Source organism: Plectropomus leopardus, chromosome 15 (assembly GCF_008729295.1).
Source record: "Plectropomus leopardus isolate mb chromosome 15, YSFRI_Pleo_2.0, whole genome shotgun sequence".
Classification (NCBI taxonomy): Eukaryota; Metazoa; Chordata; class Actinopteri; order Perciformes; family Serranidae; genus Plectropomus; species Plectropomus leopardus.
In genome coordinates, this window is record NC_056477.1 from 12,399,421 (window position 1) to 12,415,227 (window position 15,807).

General features: G+C 39.8%; 1 protein-coding gene across 1 annotated transcript in view; it reads left to right on the plus strand.

Annotated features, from left to right (window-relative positions):
* The window catches only part of LOC121954489 (cGMP-dependent protein kinase 1-like), a 114,736-nt gene that overhangs the window by 20,087 nt on the left and 78,842 nt on the right, over positions 1–15,807 (plus strand). The gene's annotated exons all lie outside the window — the stretch shown is intronic.

Genomic DNA, 15,807 nt, shown 5'->3' on the forward strand with positions numbered 1-15,807 from the left:
AGTTTAAGTGCGGCTCAAATAAAATCCTTAAATGTCTGAATATGACAGAAACAATGTGTTGTTTTGAGGCTCACGCTGAACCACTCCTGACAGTCATTTTTCTTTTCCTGCTGCTTTTACTGAGATATTCCTCTGAATAACAATGAACAGCAATGTTTACCCACTGTGGCTCCCGCTAGTTTCACTCCATAAGGAGAGCATTTGATGGATTTTGACTCCTTATCATGTGACACTCAAGACATGTGGTTGACATGATTGTGTGTAACATCGACACTGATGTGTTTACATGCATCTCTAATCAAATATAAACAACATTGGGAAATGAGAGCCACAGGTATCTGTTTATATTTCATTTCATGGCATATTTTATCCAGAAATAATCCCCCTTGGCTTCCACCGGCACCTTATCACCTCTCTGTCACCTTGTACTTTACCTCACAGGCTGAGTTATTAAAACCTGACATGAAAACAGATCTCCACAATGCAAAATTTTATTTGATTCATTTTTTTTTACTTATTAGAGAATCATCTGCCCTGGTATAAAATGTATTAAGTTCTCCCAACTAGCAAGAATATTTAAGGACAGATCACCCGAAAATCAAAAATACATTCAAAGTTTTTGTGAAGTTTGCGAATGGGATCAGCTAGAGATGATTGGTTACTTTATAAGTGTCAACCATTGGGAGCAGTGCTGGTCGAGCATCCCTAATCATTATTGTTTTGTTGTTGTTTGTTTGATGTTTGTTCTTTTTTTGTATTGTTTTTTTTTTCTCGCTGCATGTGTTGTTGTTGTTGTTGTTTGTGGTTGTGATGGACTCTGACTGTTGTTATCCGTGATCTGTGAAACGTACAGTGCGAACATTTTTTCTAACAAGTGGGTTGTGCAGTGACACGATTGGCGGGGTAATAGTTCCGACATAAAACTGCTCACAATACTGTCTGAGGATTATCTTAAGTAACCAGGTCATGATTTCTGGAAAGAGAAATCGCTGTTCAGTTTTTCCAAATGCATTGTTTTTATGCTTTGAGCACCACAAGCCGAATGCCATCTTGTTTAATTATATTTGAAGAATGCAAACATCTTTATGGCTGATATCTCCAACACTCGGCAACTCAAACCAAAACAATCGATATTGATAAAAAGCATTTTGGGGATGAAGCTCCCCTTTTACTAACCAGCACACAGCCAAAAAAACAGCCAGTCTGCCAGCTGACCAAGTATCGAGTTGGCCAATTTCTAAATCAAAATTAATGAATGTGTCAGTGTGAGCCTCTGACAGCATGACTCGTTCTCTCTCCGCTCTATAGGCTGGAGTCTTCGGGGAGATGCCCTCTGTGCTCACTGACCAATGAGGCAGAGTAAAAGGAGATGGGCTCCTCTCTCATCTTAAGCGAGTATAGAGATGTAATCAACAGGAGCGCCTGAGTGTGACTCAGTGTCAGAGGTGTGAAAGGACACGATACGTAAAGCAAATTAGAAGCAATAGCATTATCACTACAACTAATGCAGCCACTGATGTTTATAAACCGATGGGCTGATTATTATTGTGATATATTCGCATATTAATCAGCTAGTATGAAAATGGAGAATGCATTGGGTTACAAAAATGTGAGTGCACAAACCCACTGCAGCGCATTGTTGCCTGGCAACTTAACTAATGCAGCTCAGGAAAGTAAAATGTTGAGGCTCACAGATTTTGGCTTGATTGGCCCCAAAGAATACAGCCAACATTCAATACAACAACTGCTGCCTATTGTATGTTCACAGCACTGTACTGCAGCCAACTGTAGTTTAATAATGAACCTTAACCCTCTGCTGAGGCTCACAGTCACCCCGCAAGCTGAAAAGGCTTCTCAGGGAACTCAATTTCAACTGCTTGGGAATAAAATCGAACACCTCGACTTTGTGTAACATGGCATGCAGTACTATTATGACACAAGAATGAGTCACGTATAGCCGACGCTCTTCAAGGCTATGAGCTCTCATGATAACTCTAATGAGACCATCACTGGAGGTTTATTAAGGTGTCATCTGGGAAAAGGTGAGGGGGTCTGTAATTGGACTGACATTTAAACACTATCCACAGTTATCTCACACAAGCATCAAAACTAACTGTCAGGTTGAGGTGGTAGCTCCGTGTCTGTCCGCTTAAATGTGGTCACCTCCCTCTTTATAATGAAATAAAAGCAAGTACAAATAAACCAGATTGACAAAAGCTGCACGTTATCAAATGAAAACACATGTGTAATGACATTTTCTATGTTGCTGCTGCCTCGAATTTCACAGAGAGATATATATTAATTCACTCAGACCTTGAGAAATGTATACAGCCTGTGCATGTGTGTAATTCTTTTTATACTGACGGTAACTGTGGATGCATCTGGCATGAAAAATCGATAACCGTCAGTGGCGGTTCTGGCAAATTTGTTTTCCCTGGTGGGACTCCCCCGGCCCCCACCACTCCTCACAAAAAAAAAGCTAATAAAAGTTATGGCTAACACAGAAAACAAGATAAGAATATGTACAAATTTGCTTTCAGTAGTAGTTACATGTTATGCATGTGTTACAATAATCAAATAAGTTAATCAATACTCAATAAATAATGTAAATAAAAATTGCCAAAAAGAAACACATACAAACTAACTTTATCAAAAGAATAAACAATAAAATATGTGATAATGAAAAATAACAACTAAAATAAAACAAAAAGAAAAATGCAAATTACATTACGAATTCACTTTCTAATTTAACTGAAATTCTGGGCTGACACGGATACCAATATTTTCACAAAAATTTTGTTGATAGCTTATACAGGTGTTTTCATATTTTTGTGTCTTTTGTTTTTATGTTTTTATTTCTTCTTCTTTTGGGCCTGGGAAACCAAGAAATTTACATTATAAAGAATAACTGAACTGTTGTAAAGTAATTAAGCCCTTCATTACACTACCTTTAAATGAGCACAAATTCAGTGATACACATTTCTGAAACAACCATTAAAATAAATAATTCATTCCCATGGAAAACATTTTATAGCCTACAATGACTTTTTGGCTGATAGATTATTATACAATAAACGGCCCAAAAAAGATTCTTTTTCTCTGGGTGCAATTTTGTCACCCCCCTCGGGATGGCATCCTAGGTGGCCACCTACATAATGTATGGCAAGCGCTGCCACTGACAACTGTGCATTGTTGCAAAAATATTTCCTGCAGGCTGCAGGAAATATTTGTGCGATATGATTTCTAATTCAACGCTGAGATTTAACCAAATGCAAAGCCTCTGTAGATCTGTGCAACATCAGAAATTTATTTTTTATTCATGAAAAAGCAGTGAAAAGAGCAGAGAAATTGCAAAAGTTTTCTTTTGCAAAGGTTAAAACATCCACCTGCATCTGCTGGCATACAATAGCCTAATGATCTGAAATACCTCTATCAAGAAGAATATAACGTCAGCTAATGTGCCATTTATGCATGCGCGTGTTGCAGACTAATAATCTCACTTACGCCAAGCAGCGCACCATCTGCCCCAAACACCAAGAGAAAAAACTCTCTCTCTGGTGACTATCTTTTCTCATTTGCCCTCTCTGCCTCCAAGTTGTTCCCTTTTGTCACTTCCCCTCTCTTTTATTCTCTCCTTTTCACACTGCAGTTCAAGTTATCAATTCAAAATACAAAATCCAGCACGTTTCCCTCCATCACTCCACCTCCCATTTTACCGACTTTGACCCCAATCTGTCCTCTTGTCACCACCTTCCTCCACTTGCTCATCACTTCTTCTCTTCCTCAACTGTCTTCTTTGTTTCTCCTCACCTACCTGTCCATCTCACCTCATTCTCATTCTGCTTTTCTCTTTATATTCACCGCCTTTTTGTCCTATTCTCCACCCTTTCTTTTCCTCTTCACCGATTAGCCTGAGATGGCCTTTTGTTTTTTCTTTCTTACCCCTGAACACAGGAATTGATCTGCATTTTCACTCCACAGAGACCAATGAATGCACCTCTGAGCAAAATTAATGAGTGATTTGTGAATGATCCCTGAGCCTTCATCCCTCCTTTGTGGTTAAAGATGCTTTTGAGAGTTTCTCATTTGGAAAGACGATGAAAGCAGAGTGTGTGTGTGTTGGTGTGTGTGTTGGTGTGTGACATAAGAGGAGCGACAGAGGAGGAAGGAAAGGGAGACAAAAAGAGCTCACGAGCATCTTATGAGGCGAATATTAGGTACGAACTGCACTGTACTGCATGTTTGCTACCATGAGTACATTTTTCTCTGTGTGTGTGTGTGTGTGTGTGTGTGTGTGTGTGTGTGTGTGTGTGTGGAGGGGCAGCTATAGACTTGGAGTGATACTGAAAGTCTGCTGTGACTGGATAAGCTGTGTGGTGTTTGTCGAGGTTCAGACTGAGGATACAAGATAGGGCACGAATGCTACACTGATGGATTAACCCCCGTCACTCCTTGACTGCACATACACATGTTCTGTGTATGAGAAATAGCTGCAAAGAAAAAGAAAAATGTTTGTGTTGTATGCTCTGACGCTAAACAACATTGTTACCTGAGCACAGTGTGACAATGTCAAGCCTTGATGGTCAGAGTTTGTGGCTTTTATTGTGAAGGCCTGAATACAGTGAGCTGAGAAAGGCCAGTTTCATCAATCAGTGTCACTGAGTCAAGGTTTACAGGAGACTTTGAGATAAGGGCTTCTTTTAAATTACTCTTCTCTCACTGCTGACTTTTTTTATTGAGTCTCCTGTGTTAAAATTCATCTCTTTGATCTCTTTTTGAACTTTGATTGCCTCCGCCAAATACTCTCCAGCATGGGAATTGCCACATTTTCTTTTGTGCAAAGTACAAATCTCTCTTATAAGCGGACTTTGAGTGTGCGTTACATAGTGTTGGTGTGCGCAGATGCAGAGGCACATCGCTGTTGTATCTTAATTATCCCCAACCTTCCTAAAACTAAGAGAAGCAGCCTCATTTTAAGCTTATTAACAAAGATTTTTTCAAAATTACTGACAGGAATTTAAAGGGGTTTATAAATTCTTGGCCCGATAATGGAATAATTAAATTCTAGAGCCAGACGCATGAAGTTGCTTTCATTGACTTGACATCATGCACAGCATCTACACACTCTGATACAGTGGGTGGCAGTTTGCAATTTTTTAGTTGGCACTTAAAATTTATTTCCTTTATAAATGAAATGAAATGACATTAGAGAGCCAATTATGTCGCTGACAGTAACAGAGCTTTAGAGGAAGACAACACAATTTTAATTGGCAGCATATTGGGGTTTTTCCAAACAGCAGGTCGGTTCAGTTCAGTTTAGTTCAGTAGGCATTTTTTTGTGATTCCACTGCGGCTGGTTTAACCTCTTTGACCTTTGCAGCATCTAGCGGCAGCTGTAGACTGAGAGAAAAAAATCACTGAGCTGATTACAACATTTTTTTTGGGTGAAAAGTTTGTTTGTAATGTTACTTAGTGACTGAATTGATGACGTCAATCCATTAACAAACCTCAAATTGCAATATGACCACTCTATCTGTTTTTATTACTTCTGTTGGATGGCAGATACCTTTATAGCAATGAATGGATCTTCAAGCGTTTAAAAAAAGGATATTAATTGCGACTGGATTGTGTGAACAGCATATTCTAATCCTCACATGGAGAAAAAAGTATGTGAGCTTCCTTTGGTGTGCTCTGCCAGAACTAAACCCCTGCTCTTGCCTGTCAAGGAGTCAATGCACAAACCCGCTATTTTTAAATATCCAATAGAGAGAGAAACTGTCACTGCTGCCTGCAGCCCCATTCTGTGGACGATAAACTGAGTAAAGACTTCACTCTATATCACTGATGAACAAGGAAATACAGCGAGTGCTGCTGATGGAGCAAGCGAGTGACGACAACCCCGCCCACATGTAGTAGTACTATCTGTGGTGGAAACATTACACAGATTTGGGGTCTATGTACCTCTTCGTAGGGGTTACTTTTGGTTCCAAAGGTACAATACTGAAAGCCTGTGATGGAAACGGGGCTCATGCTCCCAAGGATACCAAGTCCAAGTCTGCAAGTTTTAATGCAACGAATTCTATGAGTTACATGAACTTCACCATAGCAATTAAGATGTATGGAAGGAATACAAAAGTGACAGTGCAAATTCAACAAGCATGTGGAAACTTAAGAAAGCTTACCAGAATCAGCTAAGAAGCTAAAGTAATTAGTGACAAAATCAAGGAATTTATGGCACTCTGTGGTACAAGACCGAGGATTTCACCAGCTAATGGTGCATTTGGCTAAAACTCTTCTACATTCATAGTTCCTTGTTAGTTAAAGGACGCGGGCGCCAGACATGAAAATGACAACTGAGCTAGTCTGACACTAGCAATGGCACCTGTGTTGCGCCACTGTGCGCCGCCTTGCACCGCCCCGCGCCGAGCATAAGATTAAGCCCTCAGTGTGCAAAGGCCATTAGTCTTGTGCACATTTATACTTTTATGCATGTAAATATACATTGTGTATGTTTGTGTAACTAGTTTTGTCCCCATTATTCTGACAACACTGACAGGGAATCCAAATTTACCCGTGAATGCCTCCTCATGTCGGCGGTAATACAGCGAGCGACTGAAATGAGAGCAGGCTGCGGAAATGAGAGAGGCCCATTACTGTAGCACTTCAGATGCCATATTAATCTGTATTCTGATGTTGACGCTGTCTAATTAAGTCTGGTCTGCATAAAAGAAACGCTACAGTATGCGTGCATGTCATGTACACTAACTGCTAATTACAACGCAGTGATTTGGTCTGTGAATACAAAATGATCATTTTCACTGCCCCCTGCTCGGGTTATCAATCAGCTTGTCAACACAAAAGCCATAATCGGAGTTTGATGACTGAGACAGTCGCAGTAAGGGAACTGGGACTATTATAATGTTTTGATGAAAAAAGAGATGAGAAGGGTTTCAGACGAGGGAATTTAACTGTCGTGTCTCTCCTTATTTGCCCTAATTCTCCCGCTGAATAAAAAGTAACCTTCAGAGTGATGCTGAAAGGCTCTAAAAGTAGACATCTGTTTCTACAGTGTGTTCTTGCTAAATCCCTGTCTCTAAGGTAAAATGATGTAAAAAGAATGAAACCAGCTGTCCCCCTGTATCCCATCGACGGCACACTTTTTTGTGTGTCTTTAGGTCTCACAAACCACTTGTACAAACACTGCAATGCAATTTCCCACCGTGCCGATGGCAGGAAGCACTGCGTGAGGTTGCCTCAGTTCAACTGAAAATGATGTGAAGTGCTCTCATCTCAAGTGATAGAAGTGCTCACCTATAGCATCAGGTGTCCGTCCTTGTCTTCCCGCATCTTCCTCCCCTGCTTTCCCTGTTGCTCCTCAGTGCTGTCTTCTTACATCTCTCACCCCACAACTTTCGCCTTCTCTCTGCTTGTTTCTTTTATCTTTGATGCTCCTGTGATAAAAAAAAAAAAGAGAGCATTTGACGTCAGCTAGTTTGCACGAAGAGCCAAGCCGTAGAGCAGTGAATATATACAAAGCTCACTGCTCTTGTCAATTTAGAAGAAATGGCGTGCACTCCAGCCATAACACATGAAAGCTGTGCTCTAAGTCAGTTGGCAAATACTTGACTGAACTTTATTTTGAATCTTGAATCAACTTCTAACTCAAGTTCTAGAGTTGAGGTAAGTTCTGAGAGAAAACAACTGACAGGACAACTAAAAAGACCAGCGAGAGCCCCACAGCATCCTGAATCACAGCTGATCACGTATGTGTCGGCAGAAGGGAAAATGTTTAGCTTCTTACTACGTTAGTGGATTGCCACTGCACAGTACAAGAACTGTAACCTCCCTCTTCCATCTTCAGATTCCTGAGGCTGCAGACTGCTCCACATGTTTGTTAGTGGAAAGCTCACGACAGTCAACAAGCACATTGTTTTGGAGTTGCTGTAGACCTGCCGCTCTGTGGAACGCGGATGGAGGACTCAGGATAAACAGGCTGCCGCCATCCCCCAACTCCAACCACATTATAACGCAGCTAATAGCTTAAGAGTGGTTAGGAGTGTAACACAGTTAACATGGCAATTTTAGCTCATTAATATCATCATTTATTGGCCCTGACTGCATGATGAAACGTGTTGATGCAAGTGTATGTTTATTTTGGAGGCTGCAGTCCTTGCTGTTGTTTAATTGTAACACATACAGAGAGATGTTTCTGTTAGCCAGCCATCATTGATATTAATGGGGTGGACAAAATAATAGAAACACTAGTTAGCAACACAACGGCAACTAGAGGAGGGAAGAGGGATCCTCCAGGACTGACAGACGTGCAATAGATGTCATGTCAAAAAATACATTTTTCAAAGTCAACAGCAGTGTCCCCTCAGCTGATTTTTTTATTGTGGCATCAAAAAGTGTGATAGTTACAATAAACAAGGCGGAAGAGCCGACCTGATGATTTAAAATACAGAACACCAACATCGCAAGGTGACAGTTGCAAAGACAGCAGTCTGAAAATATCTTCACATTTGCATTTCACAAGTCAAAGACACCTCAAACACTCTCTGTCCCTATTTTGGTGGTCACCAGCCATGCATCATCCTGCTGTTTGTATTCTTTCAGCCTGCAGTTACACACACGGGGATTCTCTGAAACAGCTACCCTCAGTGTTTGTCGTTCTCAGTACCAGGGAGCTTTAAATTTCATACAAGTCTCTCCCATTCTGAGCAGCTGGTCTGAGCCGCCCTCTCTGATTAATAACAGAACAATGCTTTTCTCTCCCTTTGTGTTTGTTCTTGCTGTTGGCTCCAGCTTACATCCGTATTTTCTTAAACTCTAGGGTTTGTTTTGTTTTTTACTGGGAAGAAAAATAATGCCTTGAACTTGAATGCTGCAGAGCAGCAAGTTCTCATTATTGAACCGTGGTCACAGTTCTGTGATTGGGAGGAATAACAAGCTGGGTTTTTTTTTTTTTTTTTCAAATTTTGATTAATTTAATAAGCCGTTAATTAGCCTCAAACCCAAACAAAACTATTCCGACATCCAGCCTTTTGAATTTCTTCTTACTGATTGTAAAGCAGAGCAGCTGCATTCATCTTAAGCTCTTTTTATTTTATTTTTCATTTTCTGATGTCTGCACACTGTGTTGATTCATGTGTCTCATTTTTTCATGACTGGGCAGCTCTGAATATTTGTTCTGCTGAAAGTGTTTTTTGAGAGGTCACATTGTGTTCTGTGAGAAACAAGGTGAAAACACAAATAGCTGCTCAGAGCTGAAGCACAATCAAAGGCCACAGCATCAGGGCTATTTATGTCAAACTGTTGAATGAGCTTCAGTTTATGAAATCTTTCAAACCATATCATTTTTTATAAAGAAATAAAGAGCAGATGTGATTTTTTAAACTGTTGAATTTTCTGAACCCTTTTTAGTTCCTAATGAATAGATCCCACGCTCAACCAAAAGAGCTTTCAGCCTCAGTCTTGTTTCTCACACGGCTTCTCCTCCACAAAGCCGTTCAAACGGTCAGACAGAACGTGACTGTTTTTCCTCATAGACAAATCGTTGCTGACCTGAAGTCACTTAAGCAAAGTGTCAACTTCAGTGTTGCACAACCTAAAACCGTCAGTGGTAATGACACCATTTTTTGCCAGTGAAAAAGCAGGATGTAACAATATTCTGCCTGATCTGCTATCAGTGCTCCGCCACTGCTGTAATGGATGGGGATAGGATCGCGTAATCTGACCCGAGCAGCGGCGGAAGAACAAGGCCTATCAAGATGGGATGGTGGTTGGATGTTAGCCCCTAGGGGTTTCGAACTCCCCCACATCCTGTTTCTTGATGTGCTGCCTGAAAAACATAAAAAGTATCAATGAGAGACAAAGAGGAAGATTTAAACTGTGTCCTGCGCCTGACCCATGATACTTAACTTTATTTATAGATGCAGCCTATAATGGCCTCAGTGTGATAGACTCCATGTGGAAATCAACGGATGTCCTTTTATCCAAATTTATTTGGGGGTAATAGAGAGACTTGTGTCACATACAGCTTGCAAACGCACAGTTGAGTGAAGTCATTTAAAAAACTGTCTTTATCTTTAATTTGATTGTGTAAATCGCAGCCATCAGGTTTAGTCTTAAAAGATCTTTCTTCACCAACATGACCATTTGTAAATCAATTAGTCATGCTGTGCTACCTTGTTTTTCTCACATGCCTCCACAGCAAACAGCAAATGTATTGATTTAGGTCTATTAACCCCTTTAACACCTGGATCTACATCAGTTTTACAGCTGCAGATGCCTTTTACAATCATTATAACTTTTGAAACCTGAGAAAGTTGGTTTGATTTATTTCAAAAATATGAGGAAAAACATAACTTGGCAAGAAAATTAGATATTAAAAAACTATATATAAAATGCCCAGAAAACTATAATTAAAATTGTCTTATATTATATTATATATAAAGAATGTCCACGTGGGAGGGCGACAAGTGACGTGAAAAGAAATGGCCCAAAAATGAGCAAGAAGTTAGTGCAAAATTACAAGAAAATCACCAGAAAATGAGAAAAAAAAAAAAATATATATATATATATATATTTTTTTTTTTTTCTCATTTTCTGGTGATTTTCTTGTAATTTTGCACTAACTTCTTGCTCATTTTTGGGCCATTTCTTTTCACGTCACTTGTCGCCCTCCCACGTGGACATTCTTTTGTATGGTTTGGTTAGACTGTAAAATTAAATTGCCCTTTTGGGATAAAGCTGTATACATGTTCTGCTGCTTGACACTATCTGCCTGGTGCTAGGCTGCTAGCACTTATTCAGTGTTTACAAAGGAGGTCCACTTGAATGGAAATGGTGGCACAAATGTAACATGGGAATTTCAAAATGAAGGAAGAGTTTAAAGATGATATCCAGATCTCTGTATCATTACACCACTATCTGTTACATAACAGGTGTACTGGAACTGGTGCTTTGGGATAAAAACATGGAGTAATGTAATGTATAGTAACAGTAATATCCATTTGTGCCGAAGCAATTTGAACCTAGAGTTTATAGTTTGGATTTGAGATTGTAAACAAATATCTTGCCGTTCTTGTACTGTGACTTTTTCGAGCTTTGACAACCAAGTAAGCCTTTTATCCTCTGAAGATTACTTTGCTGTGGCTACAATAATTTGGTAAAATTGTGAAATTTGGCCACTTGCCTCTAGTTGTCTTGGGGCTGTCTTTTCTAAAGTGTTAAGATTTGGCAGACGTACAGAGTTTTAACTTTTTTATGTAAGTTTAGAATTTGGAGATACTTAAAAAAGTGCTTTGGATGATCTCCAAATGTTCGTCTTATATCTTAAAAACTTAAAAGACTACCATTATTGCATAAATCTGCGACTTACTAATACTCTTGTCCGCCCACATCCTAAAGCCAGAGTGACTCGTGCCTAGAAAATGATTTTTAATTTGGTCAGATATCCTTCAGATCATGGAGGATTATTTTAATCACTCCAAAAAGAAGGTTAGTAGGAGCACATTTGCGCTGTCTCCTTATCTGTGAAGTCTTCGGCACCAGTGTGAGATAAAATCCGCCGAAAAGACAGCAGCTTTTTGATTTGGAATGCAGCCAGAATCACATCTGATCTCGAGCCAGAAGGAAGTCTGCTCCGAGGTCTGTCCCGATGCCCCGCAATGTGGAGTGCACTGCAGCGTGCTTTCAAATGGTCAGCCATTAACATTTCTACGGTGCCTCAGAAGACACACTGTGGCACACTGACAGGGAAAACCCTGATGGCAGTCAACATTATACATGTGGTATTTTATGCATTTTGAATTTTATGGCTTTAATTTGCCTTCAGACAGGACAGTAAACAGCTGCTGTTAAATGGCTCGGTGAGATGTAAATGTGCTGTACTTTGATAGCAGATCGACTGCCCAAGGAGAGGGCATGTATTTGCCTGTGGTGTTGCTATTTTAATAAGGTTTGAATAGAACATGCAGATGTGAGTTGAATTATAAGTGAATTTGGAGCCACCATAATAAAGAAGTGCGATAAAGCGGATTTTATTAGACACAAAAACGGGAAATGAGCTGGACCCCGTGTTGGCGTGGATACACGTGAACTTCTGAATAACAGTTTCTGAAAAAAAAAGACCATTACTGGAATTCCAATAATTGAATAATTAGATTACTTAATTTCCTAGCAATGTCCTCACAGCATAAAGTCAGTGAGTTGTCCAAACCGAGCACCATGCTCCCACTACTCGCCTCTTTCAGGGATTAATTACTTGGCCATTCACAGAAAATTATTAGTTATCTTGAGGCGTTTAATTTTTGCTACCTGATGCGTGCTCGTCATTGTTCTTTCATGAACCCGTCCACAAGACACTGTTGTTATTAAACCACAGAGCTCCCTTCATTGCACTTAATGAAGTTTGGTGTCTTATTTCCTTCTGAATGGGGCAGCTATTGTCTGTATTGAAGGACATGTATTGCATCAATTTCCATCTATTCATCACTGCAGAGACGTAATTTCTCCTAAAACTAAAAGTCCATGCTGTAACTCTTTTGCTGATGGACCAAAGCCAACGAGCTTTCTTTGCTTTTTGTGATATGACAAGGCTCAATGGGCACTTCCAATAGACAGTTTTGCAAGAATTGCTTTGCTAGGCAGCAGCTTGGTGCCATATTTACTTCCTGTCAGCTGATGTCTGTCACATACACAGCAGAACAACAGTGCAAAAGAACCCATTTAGAATGTTGAGAATGAATGTTGTCAAGTTTGAAATGTTTCTGCAAACCATGGATATGTTATATTTGTTTGTTTTCATATGTATGACCTGTGTGTATGACATGAATACAAGCTGAGTTTCTCATTACAATGAGCTTGACACCAAGCAAGACGGCTGAAAAAGCAACACAGAGCAGCAGACCACAGCTCTAGACCAACAAAAATGGGTATTTTTCACTGACAGAATATATAATATAATATAATATGCCGGGATAGTTAATAACACCATTGGCAAACGGTAAATGATTTGAAAGAAGATACAGTACATAGTATCCAATTCGATGACAGCATGGTTGTGAATGACACACCACACATGGCAGTCATGGCAAGATACTGAGATTTGAGTGGAGGGGAGGAGCTCTGCTACTTTAAACCAATGCCTCAAACAACAAAAGGTGACGACTTCGCCATCATTTTTAGGAAGCATTTTGAGGGATGAGAGACTGACTTTTTGATATGGCACACTGATTTTCAAGGAAATTAAAAAATTGCACTTCATATCATAAAGTAGCTGACCCATGCCTTAGAATGAGCCATTTTTATCTATGAAGTCGGTCCTTGACCATGGAAACGCCATGTTGTCACACAGTAGTGCAGAACAGACAAAACTTGTACATGCTCGGCACACGGGAGAAGTTGTCTCTTAATCCTATTCACAAGCCAAAACATGACGTTTTGCTTCAACTAACCAAGTGGGTTTTGTAGCTAAACCTGTTATCCATAACACTGTCACAACATAAAATTAAGATGAAAAAAAAACATAATGTTTGCAGTACATGTGAAATGTAAAAATGGCATGCATCAATGGTTTGCAGAAATGCCAAAATTATTCTGGCAGTTTGGTTAAGTCTGCAACTGATGATACTAGTCCTCTTCTTCACTCAGATGTCAACATGAACCCTTGCTACACCCGATTAGATAAAGCTAACAGACACACAGGACTGTCTTTAGTCTTTGAAAAACATAGCAACCATTGGGAAACTTCTTCTTAACAATTCATCATCTATTCTTTATCTATTACACCCAGATTAAACAGTTCATAAAAAAGGGCTCAGGGGCTTTAAGTGGTGACGAGTCATCACAACACCCTGATCATTCGCTGATTCGTCTGGCATATATTTGTAGGGCTCAATCGATTCTCAACGGCTGTTCTTCAGACCTAATTCTTGAGGCGAATTGAGCTCAGTAATTATAGCCTTTATAGACTTTGTACGGCTATCAAAATTATTTGGGTGATACTCGGTTCATGGAACACTTGTGCAGTTGCTCTTGTCAACAAACATCAGGGGTTCCCACTTTCCTGGGAGAAATCCCAAGGTGCACAGGAAGTTGTCTATTGTATTCTCATGAAAGCAACAAGCATGGGCTTGTTTTGGAAACTACAACCTACAATGAGTGTTTTCAAATATGTGCATCAAGCACCAAACTTGAAAAGCACAGCACCGTTGCTGTTTTTATCAGATTTAGACTCAACAAGTTTCTGAAAATGAGCAGTCCGGTGATTACGAGCCATTAATACAAAACTGAAAGAAGCATTTGAGTGAGAGACTTGAAAGAGATTTTTTGTGCATGTTTTTCAATCAATCTAAGGAAGCTCTTATGAATACTTAAGCGGAGAATAATGAAAGCTGCACAAGCACTGACAGCATTGTTAAAAAGCTCAATGAAGACATCCCAGTAAGTTTTTTGATCTCCAGTTGTTTCTTCATTCGTGTGGAAAAATTAAAGAGTGTTGTTGGAAGCTCAGGTACAAAAAAAGTCTGTCAAACACGGGCAGTGAAAACAGCAGGGAGGTAGACAGTAAGCTGAAGATTTTCGCTGCATGTATCATTTCATGCTGAGTGTTAATGGATGATGTATCGTCTACCATGGCGAAAAAGGTGCACCATCGTTCCAATGGGGTGGAAACAAAAATAATGTGGAGAAAATAATTTGTACTGAAACATGGTGAGTTTTTCGCGGCTTTTTGTGAAAGGAGTTCACGGCCCTCTCTAACAAGATAACGTGTCAAACTGTTTCCTCTGTGGATGACTCGCCTGCTTATTATCGCGCCATATTTCATCGGTAGCCTAGAGCCGACTTTAACTGTTTTCTTTGGCTTTTTTGCTCTCTGTGAATCAGAGTTGTAGTCCCGCTGGTATGCTGAGTTTCCAGGAAAGTATACATGCTTGATGAGGCTTGTCTAAACACAGTGGCAGCAGCCATCCCCCCCGACACTGGGGCAAAGAGCCTCTTACAGTGTTAAGAAAAAAAAATGGATTTAATTGCTTGAAGCTGGAAATGCTTCTCCGGGCTGCACGTAAGCGCACAGAGGGTGTTGAGATGCCTTCATGTGTGTTTTTATGCAAGCGATACTAGATTTTGCTTTGGACTCTACATCTGTAGCTCAATCCTATTCTTGTGAATGTGATATCTCCGGCGTTCCTTGAGGGAATTCCTTCAAATTTAGCACAATCGTCCACTTGAAGAAGGATGAACTGATTAGATTTTGGTGGTCAATGCAATGCAATGCAATACAATGCTGTGTATGGAGGCAACAGCAAAATGGCAATATAACTACCAAAAATAAATAAATTTGTTTGCATGCTATATTTAGAAGATTTTTACTGCTTTAACAGTAAATTTAGCTCCCAGAACAAAGGACTTGCTGGTCTAACTTTACCTCAGTGACTTAGTTTGTTTGATTGTGCTACTTTGTTTTTAAAGGGGTAGTTTAAATTTTACCAAGGTAACACAATAACTCAAGCTTAATATCAATAGAGGCAGCAAATGAACAGCAATTCTCGTGTTCTGCAAGGTAAAATAATTTTTTGACAATAAGAGTCTGGTGGCTTTCTAAGAATTCCCTGTTGGAAATCGCTGTCAGACGGCAAGGTAAAGCAGAGAAAATATTATAAATATAGTGTATTTTTAAACTGATACTGATTTTTTTAAGTGGCTCAAATACATTTTGCAGCAGCAACCCCGTCCCCAGCAGTACATCGCTTAGCCACCGTGGTGATACTTCTGCTTGCTTTATCAAACAGGAAGAATGCC